Genomic DNA, 10,400 nt, shown 5'->3' on the forward strand with positions numbered 1-10,400 from the left:
AAATTCTTCAATGAATGAAAAGCTCCTCGTAATGGAGAGGATTAGTTATGCAAATGAAAAACGAACGTTTTTTTACTTGTTTTTTAGCGCGACGAGGGGTTTTTTTCCATATCAAGCATACCCACCGGTCAGGTCGTCGTCATTGGATAACAGGGAATCGTTGCTGTACATTAATTAATGAAATGGAAAACTTGCAGCGCACGTCTTGTTCTGGCATTTACTTACAGCTAAACGATAGATTTTCCTTTCTAATTAATCACCCACCGTGCAAACAATATGATGAACCAGTGGAAATGAAAATTACTAACCGTTGTCATTGCTATTCGGAATACAATAATTACCTCGTTCAGTGCGGTCTGTAATTGACAGATTCATTAAACTTTCGCTCGCCAGCTTTCCTCGATTGTTGATATACTGCGGAGATGAGAAAACCGTGCACAGTGATACTTCGTCTTGGTGCTTCAAAGTAACAGGAACTAAGCTTTCTCCAAGCAGAATTGGAAATTAATTCAGGTAATGTATCAGAATCATGAAACGTTAAGTTCAACTATTTTCGCAATCGAACGAATAATTATTCCCAGGACGATACTCGAACCTTTCACCACAAGGATTATTCTACGCCAGTGCTGCATCTGTCAACCGGAAGCTTTGTATGCCACCACAGAAACGCAAATATCGTCCATATTAGTTCTGCGGGGATGGAGTTTAGCTTAGCCACAAGAATTGTCCCGTGCTGCCATCAGTAACCAAACAAAACTTCATCACCAGTGGGAATTGGAAAATAAACTTTGCTCTCGATGCAGTTTCCATAGCTATATATATACAATAAGTGTATTGTGGTGCACAGCGGGGATACAAATCATCAACTGGTAGGTAATAAGTGCTGACAGAACCATGCACTGCGTCAAATGAAAGCTGTGGGATTAGTTTGTGGTGCTATGGCCGAAATTGCTTAATTTCGTTCGAAACATTTTCCCCGATTCCTGCAAACTTGTTCGGTTAATAGCAATAACGAATGATCGAACTAGTGAATTTTTCAATTTTGGCATTAAAAATGCCTTACTGTTCACTATACGGGGCCGGAGGTCAATTAAAAGTTTCAAAAATAGCCGCGTAACCTTTTTTCGCCATAATTTTGAACGTTAATAACTAAATCATTTTTTAATGGATTCATATAATTTAACAAACAATCGATTCGGAATCTTTTAACTTAAACATGTATGGCAACGTCGTTTCAGTATTTCAATAGCATACTATTGAAAAAAATGATTAGAATTGACCTATGTTTTCATCCACCAATCCCAGCTGACCAAATTGACGTCATTTTTTTGTTCGGCATAGGAGGCTTTGCGTTAAATTCCAAAATCTTGGATGTGGTCAAACCTCTCACTATCCAGAAATAACGAATTATTGACATGCAAGTAGTGAAGATGGTTTCTATCAGGTGTACAACTTTGCTTCCAAATTAAAATTAAAAGCTTTATTGCGAAAAAGTGCTTACAGATGTATTATTCAAAGTATTGTCCGTCGCTAGTGACAACTTTCTCCCATCTTCCCAACAATTTTTGGATCCCGGCTCGAAAAAAGGAGTTCTCTTTTGACCCTATCCATGAAGCAATCCATTTTTTCAACTCTTCGAAGGATTGAAAATGTTGATCTGCCAAGCCGTGTGCCATCGAGCGGAGTAGGTGGAAGTCATAAGGAGCGACATCTGGGGAATACGGCTAGTGAGGCAACACTTCCCATTTTAGCGTTTCCAGGTACTTTTTGACCACTTTTGCGACGTGAGGCAGAGCCTTGTCGTGTTGGAGGAAGACTTTGTCATGTCGCTCTTGATATCGTGGCCGCTTTTCTTTTAGCGAGACATTTTGAAATGGCTTGCTAACTCACTCCCAACGATTCGGCAAGCTCTTCTTGGGTTTGGCACGAAGCTTCATCAAACAATGCTTCTATTTGTTAATCTGTGAAGGTTTTTTCTCTTCCACCACCATGTTTGTCTTCGACATCGAAATCACCATTTTTAAAACGTTGAAACCACTCCCGACACGTTCTTTTACTCAGAGCAGCATCACCGCAAGTTTCTGAGAGCATTCGATGCGCTTCAGCTGCCTTTTTTTCGAATTGTAACAGTAAAGTAAAACTTCCCACAAATGGTGGGAATTGGGCACATTAACAGCATTATCATTTATGTATTTTTACGAGCCTCAGCCGGTACAGCCCACTATCTTAAAAAGGCGGAAGCAAAGTTGTACACCTGATAAATAATATCACATTTTATCTCTGGTTGCAAACGATGATTTCAAAAAACGGTAGGGAAATAACGGGATGACGTGAATACGAATAGTACTGACATACTTTTTTCCACACTTCCAAACGTTGATAATCACACGTACTAGTTGATTGAGTGTGTGAATTTTGCAAACTTTCGTGACCTGCATAATTGTAACGGTACAATTATAAGACGGAGCACGAAAGTAAAAAAAAATGCGGGTTTCCATTAAGGAACAAATCAAAAATTGAAAAATCCACAACACCTTGCAATCGTTTTAAGTCATCTAGGATTTCTGAATTTAAGCTGGGAATTAATATCACTAAATTTTCAATACCTTGCTTATCAAACCCGTCTCAAAAATACAAATTATAGAGCGAATTGAAGTAATATACTCAAACCTAATTTAAGAGTTTTCAAATGGATGGACCAACATCAATAATCAAAGTTTTTATTCGGTCGCATCGCACTATTTGGATAAGTGTTCTAAGAAGGATAAAGGGGGATCCTCAAGTATTCTGGCAGGTGTAAAACATACAGGCGAGAACTTTGATTCATGGATCTCCATGAAACACTCAGCTATTGTTACACGGAAAGACCGAAATTAGCATTTTTGCGAAAAAATTAGTTGATTTTCTGATTTTAGTTAGTTATTTTTTGAGACAACTAAAAAAATCTTACTTTTGCTAATTTAGATTTTTTAATTCTAATTCTCTTAATAATAATAAAATATTTGTTGAAATGGCTATTTTTTTTAGTTAAATTCACCAATTATTTTTAGTTAAATTCACCAATTAAACGTGCTGTCATTTCTTAGCTAAGGCACGCTTCATATCCATTCAACTAATTTTTTAGTTGAATTAGAGAAATAAAACGTTGTTTTCAACCAACATAAATGGTTGAATTGGTTTCTGCACTACTTGGCACACTACTGCCGAAAAAAATTTCAGTCGCGGTTATCCTTTTATATTTGCAGGTATAAATACGATGTTGTATTGGAGAAAAAGACATAAGCGAAACATAATCTTCTTTTTGAAAATTTTACTTCTAAATCGCTGTTTTCTTCATTCGACTTCGCGAAATCGACTCTCTCACTGAAAACTTTGAGCACTCGGAGAACAAAAACCGAATACAAGTAGTACACCGGACGGCGTAGGCCGGAATGAGAAGATACAAAAAAAACATCATTTGACGTGTACAATTAGAGTGCAACATTCGAAACTCACTTCACTGTTTCGCGTAAAAACATTATTACCCACAATCGCTTTAACTGCGCACAAATTCTGAATAAATACACTTTCCACTAACAGTTCGCGTCATTTTTACATATCGGTTTAGAAATTTATATAGGGATACATCGTAACACATGCGAAAAACATCTAAACAATTTGCGAGCAGTTTCAACAAGACTGTCCCTTTTAGCTTTTTAATGGATTGTTTTGCTTTGACACTGCTGTCCTTCAGTAATGACGGTGATAGATAAATAGAATCAAAGTTTCTGATTTTAATAACGAAATTAGTTGTCAATGAGAATTTCGTGTTGGATTGAAATATTGCTGGTTTGTGTCTAGAATATTCGCCAACTAAACACATTCTCTAAAAATAAGAGTTTTTTTCAGCACAGTAAATTCTAAATTTTAACTAATTTTATAGTTATTTTGGAAATTTTGTTGTTAAAATCAACTAATTCGAAAACAGTAATACGAATTAGGCGCAAAGCTAATTTCGGTCGTTCCGTGTACAGATAACGCGGCAAATATGAAATCGGCTGTTACAATTTTGATAATTATCTGCCTTGCTTTGCCCACATGCTAAATTTGTTCGTTCAGAATGCAATTAACAACACAGTTCAGACTACAGTTTGTAAAGTAAAAACGTGATTAATCCACCTAGCAGTGAGATGATACCTTTTTTTTATCAATCCGCATGTGTTTTTTGCATGGATATTCTTAGGTGTTTTAGTTCTCATGGCATTATTTTAATTGTCGTCGTTTCAAACGGCAAATTGAGATTTTAATCACTCATTACTCTGTAATGCCGAAACTGAAAATCGTATCGAATTTCAATCTTAACGTGTGACAATCGATTGAACATTCCATGAGATGTCGAAGTAAGTTCCACTTTAGAGTTTTTCGTCATCATTTATGGTACTTCCAAAGCCGGTATTCAGGAACTAGCATAACCCAAAATGATTCGAATGGTCATAAATTAATACACCAAACAATTTACATCTTCTATATCGGTATGAATTTTAAAAACTCATCATCTGTAATTCCAGAATCGGATAAAATTCACCAATTTTGTATGGGACCTGAATTTTTGTTTTTGTAGTTCAATTTGAAGAAAATGATCGAGAAAATTTGAGAAAAAGATTGAGCTTTGAGAAACGATTCGATACTGGAACCGGAATTCTAAAATCGGTGTAGCCAAAATCAGTTAAATTCACCTCTTTGAGAAATTGTAGTGCGAATTAAAATTTGGGGGTACATTCCGACTCCAAAAACGAATACCGCTTAAACTGAAATAAATTTATTTGGTAATCGACTATCCAAATCTGCCAACCCGATAAACCTGATTAATTTATGTGAAATGGACATTTTTATACTAATCACCCTGTATCTCCTAAACCAGAAGTCGGATCTAACTAAAAAGTAAGCTGTTTTATAGGATTTTAAGACCTCTCATTTGAATTATAGATGGTTCTTAGATTTCATTTGAATCTTAGATCGGCTCAGCCATCTACGAGAAAAATGAATTGCATTATTTCAATTTAGTTTCACATACCATCCTGTGGTTCCGCAATCAGAAGTCGGATCCAAACGTAATTCAGGAACCTTGTTTGGAAGTATACGACTTTTCATATGAATCTGAGTTTGTAGAGTTTGTAGTTTAGCCATCTCCGAGAAAATTGAGTGAAATTATTTGTCACACCCGCATTCGCTGATATCGACGTACTGATTCGAAAGGTATATGGGTGTTATGTTTTCCAGCATTTATTGCTGTAATTAGTTTAAAACAATATAATTATGGAATTGCTTTCAACTCGAAAATTCATCTGGTGTGCATATTCGAACGATTATGTTGCCAAAAATGAACCGTGCTAAAATCGGTCCGAGGCAAATTGTCATGAAAAAGGATGCTGTAAACAGTCTTTTTTAGTATTAAGAAACAATTGTATGTAACAGTATAAAAAATCGTGTTTCACGTTGCTCCCAAGCATTGCTTTGTCATACAGCGCTCAAAACTCCTACTGCTGGAATAGGGGGAAAAGTCGCTTATACGAAAATGTCGATATCTCCGTTGAAAATGGATGGATTTTAACAGTCTATGGCTTGTTGGATAGCTATTTCCGTGTGGAATCTATGTATAGAAACATATTCTGTTTTCAAGGTCAAATGTGAAAATTTTGACATAAAACTTCGTATAACTCAAAAAGTAAACATCCGATCTCAAAACCATTCAATAGCGTTCTGGGTGACGAGGAGACCTTTCATTTGCGACTAGTTTGATTAAAATCGGTCCAGCCATCTCTGAGATCTCGACCTCTTTGTTGACAACACACATACAGACACACACACACATACAGACACACACACACACATACACACACACGGACATTTGCTCAGTTCGTCGAGCTGAATCGATTGGTATATGACATTCGGCCCTCCGGGCCTCGGAAAATTTTTCAAAAGTTTGAGCGAATTCTATACCTATTTTTTATATATAAAAAACGTGTTTAATCCACCTAGCAGTGAGATGATACCTTTTTTTACCAATCTGCATGTGTTTTTTGCATGAATATTCTTCGGTGTTTAAGTTTTCATGACATTATTTTGATATTTTGATTCGAATTTAAATCTAGAAGTGTGATAATCGATTAAAGATGCCATGATATCTAAGTTCCACTTTAGAGTTTACGGTAATTTAAGGTACTTCCAGAGCCGGTATTCAGGAACCAGCATAACCCAAACCGATTCGTATGGTCATATGACGAATAAATTACAACAGTTTTGAGTCCAACTTTGAAGCTCAATCCCATCTTCTATATCGGTTTGAATTTTAAAAATTCATCATCATGTAATTCGAGAGCCGGAAGTCATAATTGGATAAAATTAATTAATTTTGTATATAAGTTTATTTTAATTTGAATTTTTGTTTCTGATATTTGATTAGGCTTTTTTTGAGAAAACGATTGAGCTTTAAGAAACGATTTTATACTGGAACCGGAATTCTAAAATCGGTATGGCCGAAGTCAGATAAATTCTCCTGAATAGCTGTATAGATTACACTTGTTTCAAAATATTTGAAAATCAGTGAAGACATCTTTGAGAAATCATAGCACGAATTAAATTTTTAGGTGCCTTCTGAAGCGACAACTGAATACCACTAAAACTGAAAAAAGTTAATTTTTTTATCGACTATCCAAATCTGCTAACCCGATAAACCTGATTAATTTATGTGGAATACACATTTTTACCAATCTCCCTGTATCTCCGAAACCGGATGTTGGATCTGGCTGAAGAGCAAAATGTTTTATAAAATCTTGAAACTTTTCATTTGAATCTAAGATGATTCTTAGAATTCATTTGAATCTTAGATCGGTTCAGCCATCTACGAGTAGTAGAATGAGTTACACAATTTTGATTTCGTTTCATATATCATCCTGTAATTCCGGAACCAGAGGTCGGAACCAAAAATAATACAGAAACTTTGTTTGGGAGCATACGACTTTTCGTATGAATCTGAATTTGTAGAAAAGAAATTTTCCGAGAAAATTGAGTGAAATTATTTGTCACACACGCATTTGCTGATCTCGACGAACTGATTCGAATAGTATATGGATGTTATGTTCTTCCAGCATTTATTGCTGTAAGTAGTTTAAAACAATATAATTAAAAAAATCTGCCATCATCTGGTTTATATATGTCATATTCGAACGATTATGTTGCCAAAAACGAGCTGTGCTGAAATCGGTCCGAGGCTAAATGTCATGGAAAAGGATGCTGTACACAGTCTTTTTAGTACTTAGAAACAATGTATGTAACAGAATAAAAAATCGTGTTTTCCGTTGCTCCATTGCATTGCTTTGTCATACAGCGCTCAAAACTCCTACTGCTGGAATAGGGGGAAAAGTCGTTTACACAAAAATTTCGATATTTCCGTTAAAAATGGACGGATTTTAACAATCTATGGCTTGTTGGATAGGTATTATCGTGCGGAATCTAAGTCTGAAAACGTATTCTGTTTTCAAGGTCAATTGTGACAGCTACTGTCAAAAAACTGAAAATTTTGACATAAAAATTCGAATAACTCAAAAAGTAAACATCCGATCTCAAAACCATTCAATAGCGTTTTGGGTGACGGGGAGACCTTTCATTTGCAACTAGTTTGATCAAAATCGGCCCAGCCATCTCTGAGATCTCGACCTCTTAGTTGACAACACACATACAGACACAGACATTTGCTCAGTTCGTCGAGCTGAATCGATTGGTATATGTCATTCGGCCCTCCGGGCCTCGGAAAAATTTTCGAAAATTTGAGCGAATTCTATACCTATTTTTTATATATATAAAAAAAAGGTAAAAAGGTCACATTTTTTGACAATTTGCGTAATTTTCAAATAAAGCTCGGTGAAGATACGCTGACATTGAAACAGGATTTTCTCATTCGCTGGAACTCATGCTTAACCATGCTTTAAAGAATTAGAATTCCATTGTTTCTACTCTTGCTATTTTGAATACTAAGTTGGCTTCGAATGTTGAAGATTGGATAATCATCGACGGATCAGTTGAAGTCCTGATTGTTTGCAATAAAGTTACAGAAGAAATATCAGCTGAGTTGAACGTAACTTTATCAATTTACAGGCTCGTACCCAGGATTAAGTTTTGGGAGGGCCCAAAGATAAAAAATAATGTTACTGAAGATTGATTATGTACCTAATTTTCGGTGTGCCTTTTACGGGTGTTTTTAACAGACACTTTAAACTATTCCACTGGAACTGTTACTGTATTACATTTCTTTACGTGTACTGTCATGCCATTTCTGTAACATATGTCTGAGATCTTCTAAATAATTATATATCTGTTTTTGATTTCGGGAGGGGCCAAGGCCCCCCTCTGGGTACGTGACTGTCAATTTACAAACAGAATTATTACAATTTGTCAGTCATGTCGAATGATCTTGACTGACTGACTAAAATCATCTAAAGTATAATCTGCACTGTGAAAGAAACTGTCAAATGAGATACTAGATGGTTTTTATTATCATTTATTTTACCCCGGCTTTAACCATTTCGGTGCTCGATGGTTCAATGACCAAGTAGAAGTATAGTCAGTCAAAGACAGGCGATTCTTTTTGTTTTCTCCCTTTGTTGAAGTAAATAAAATCATAGAGAGTACTAACATAAACATAAAATAATAAAGTTCTTTATTCTTTGCAAAAAGTTATCAGACTTGAAGTGTAATGGAGTAAATGAATATATTTCAATTTTTATGCTGTCAGATTATTATTTAGTCACATCTAAATCCAGCAGTGACAGGAGAAATGAAGATAATATCAATTGCTTCTGCAATCAATGAGCATCCTGACGAGTGGAATATCGAGAGAATTGTAGGTTTGACAAATCGGCTCTCAGACACTCAATACATGGTGATTTGTAGAGCCTGATTTGCAGCCTGTCCAGTGACATAAGCTATCTAATCTATCTCGTACAATGTTGCTAGTTGATAGAGACAGATATCAGCTCTGCTTACAAATAACTTCAAAGATTTATTGACAAAATGGTTTTATTTTAGAAGAGAGACTGAGCTTATTTCTCAAGCGGAGTATATTGATCCTCACTTCAAGAATCAAGGCTTTGAAGATGAAGTGCAAATTGGCTTTAAACGCTTCTACGCATGCAGCAAGCAAGCTAAACTACACAAATATAGTTCTGTCAATACTAATATTTTGAAACAGACACGCACTCTATCGATTTGGGAAGAATTCGACGAATCTGTTTCCGAAAACAACAAAACCTAGATCGGGTTTCTACTTGTATTAGAGACATGGATAAGTACATAGCTGAACCCATCTTGTCAAGGACCAACGTTGATCTGATGGGAGGAACGCAAATGCATCTACCCGAGTTTATAAAATGTAATGAAAACAATATTATGCATCCCAGTGAGACCCGTTCCGTACGAACGAATATTTTCAAAGACAGGTCAAATTTGTAGCGAGAAGAGAGAAATCGATTGAAAACTAAAAAAAAATTACAAATTCGATTTCTTCGCATTTTGCTATCGACTCGTCAGCTCTTAAAAGCAGTTCAAATTGAACCGACATCTTCGTCGATCAGTTCAATTTGAACCGCTAAGTAGACGCATAATTTATGTGTCCCTTTAAGGATACTACACTAAGTGTCATATCCTACATGGCGTCTCGGACGTAAACGAATGAAGACCGACTACTGACCGCTGCAGAATTTGAGCGTTTAGGGGTTTTTGGATTGAACAAAAAAAAACATATTTCGTTTCGATTTCTGCTTAGTGGTTCAATTTGAACTGTTAGGCGGTGAACTGTTTTAAGCATTGATGAGCCGAAGGCGAAACGCGAAGAAATCGAAACGAAATATGAACTTTTTGTACAAACAAAAAACCCTAAATGTTCATATTAAAATTATACGTGATAACAGCAGGATACGACGATAAAAAATCTACTAAAATATCAAATTATTTAATATACACTGCCACAATTTTACTTCAAATCAGATTTTTTTTAAATCAAATGAGCTGTAAAAAGAAAACTTGTTTTTTTTAGGAACATTTTAGAAGCTCTTAAGTCTCTCCTAGTCTCCTAGAGGGCTACAGCAAGATGGTGGGCGCTCCTGTCCTTTGTTTAACTTTACTTGTTTAAATGTGTGTTTCGAAGCACAAATTGTACGATCTGTACAGCTGTTTGGCACCGCTGCCGACGTTGATATTGTGACTTGTTACTTTGAGATTATGCTGAAAACATAATACAGATTAAATCCAGAAACAAAGCGAATCGGACTGACTAAATATCCATCGAAAACAAAATACATGAGAGGATGAGGCTCTGGAAAAAAACTTCGTCTTTCACCCCGAATATTGATAGATAACGACGATAT

This window comes from Malaya genurostris, chromosome 1, assembly GCF_030247185.1.
Source record: "Malaya genurostris strain Urasoe2022 chromosome 1, Malgen_1.1, whole genome shotgun sequence".
Lineage (NCBI taxonomy): Eukaryota > Metazoa > Arthropoda > Insecta > Diptera > Culicidae > Malaya > Malaya genurostris.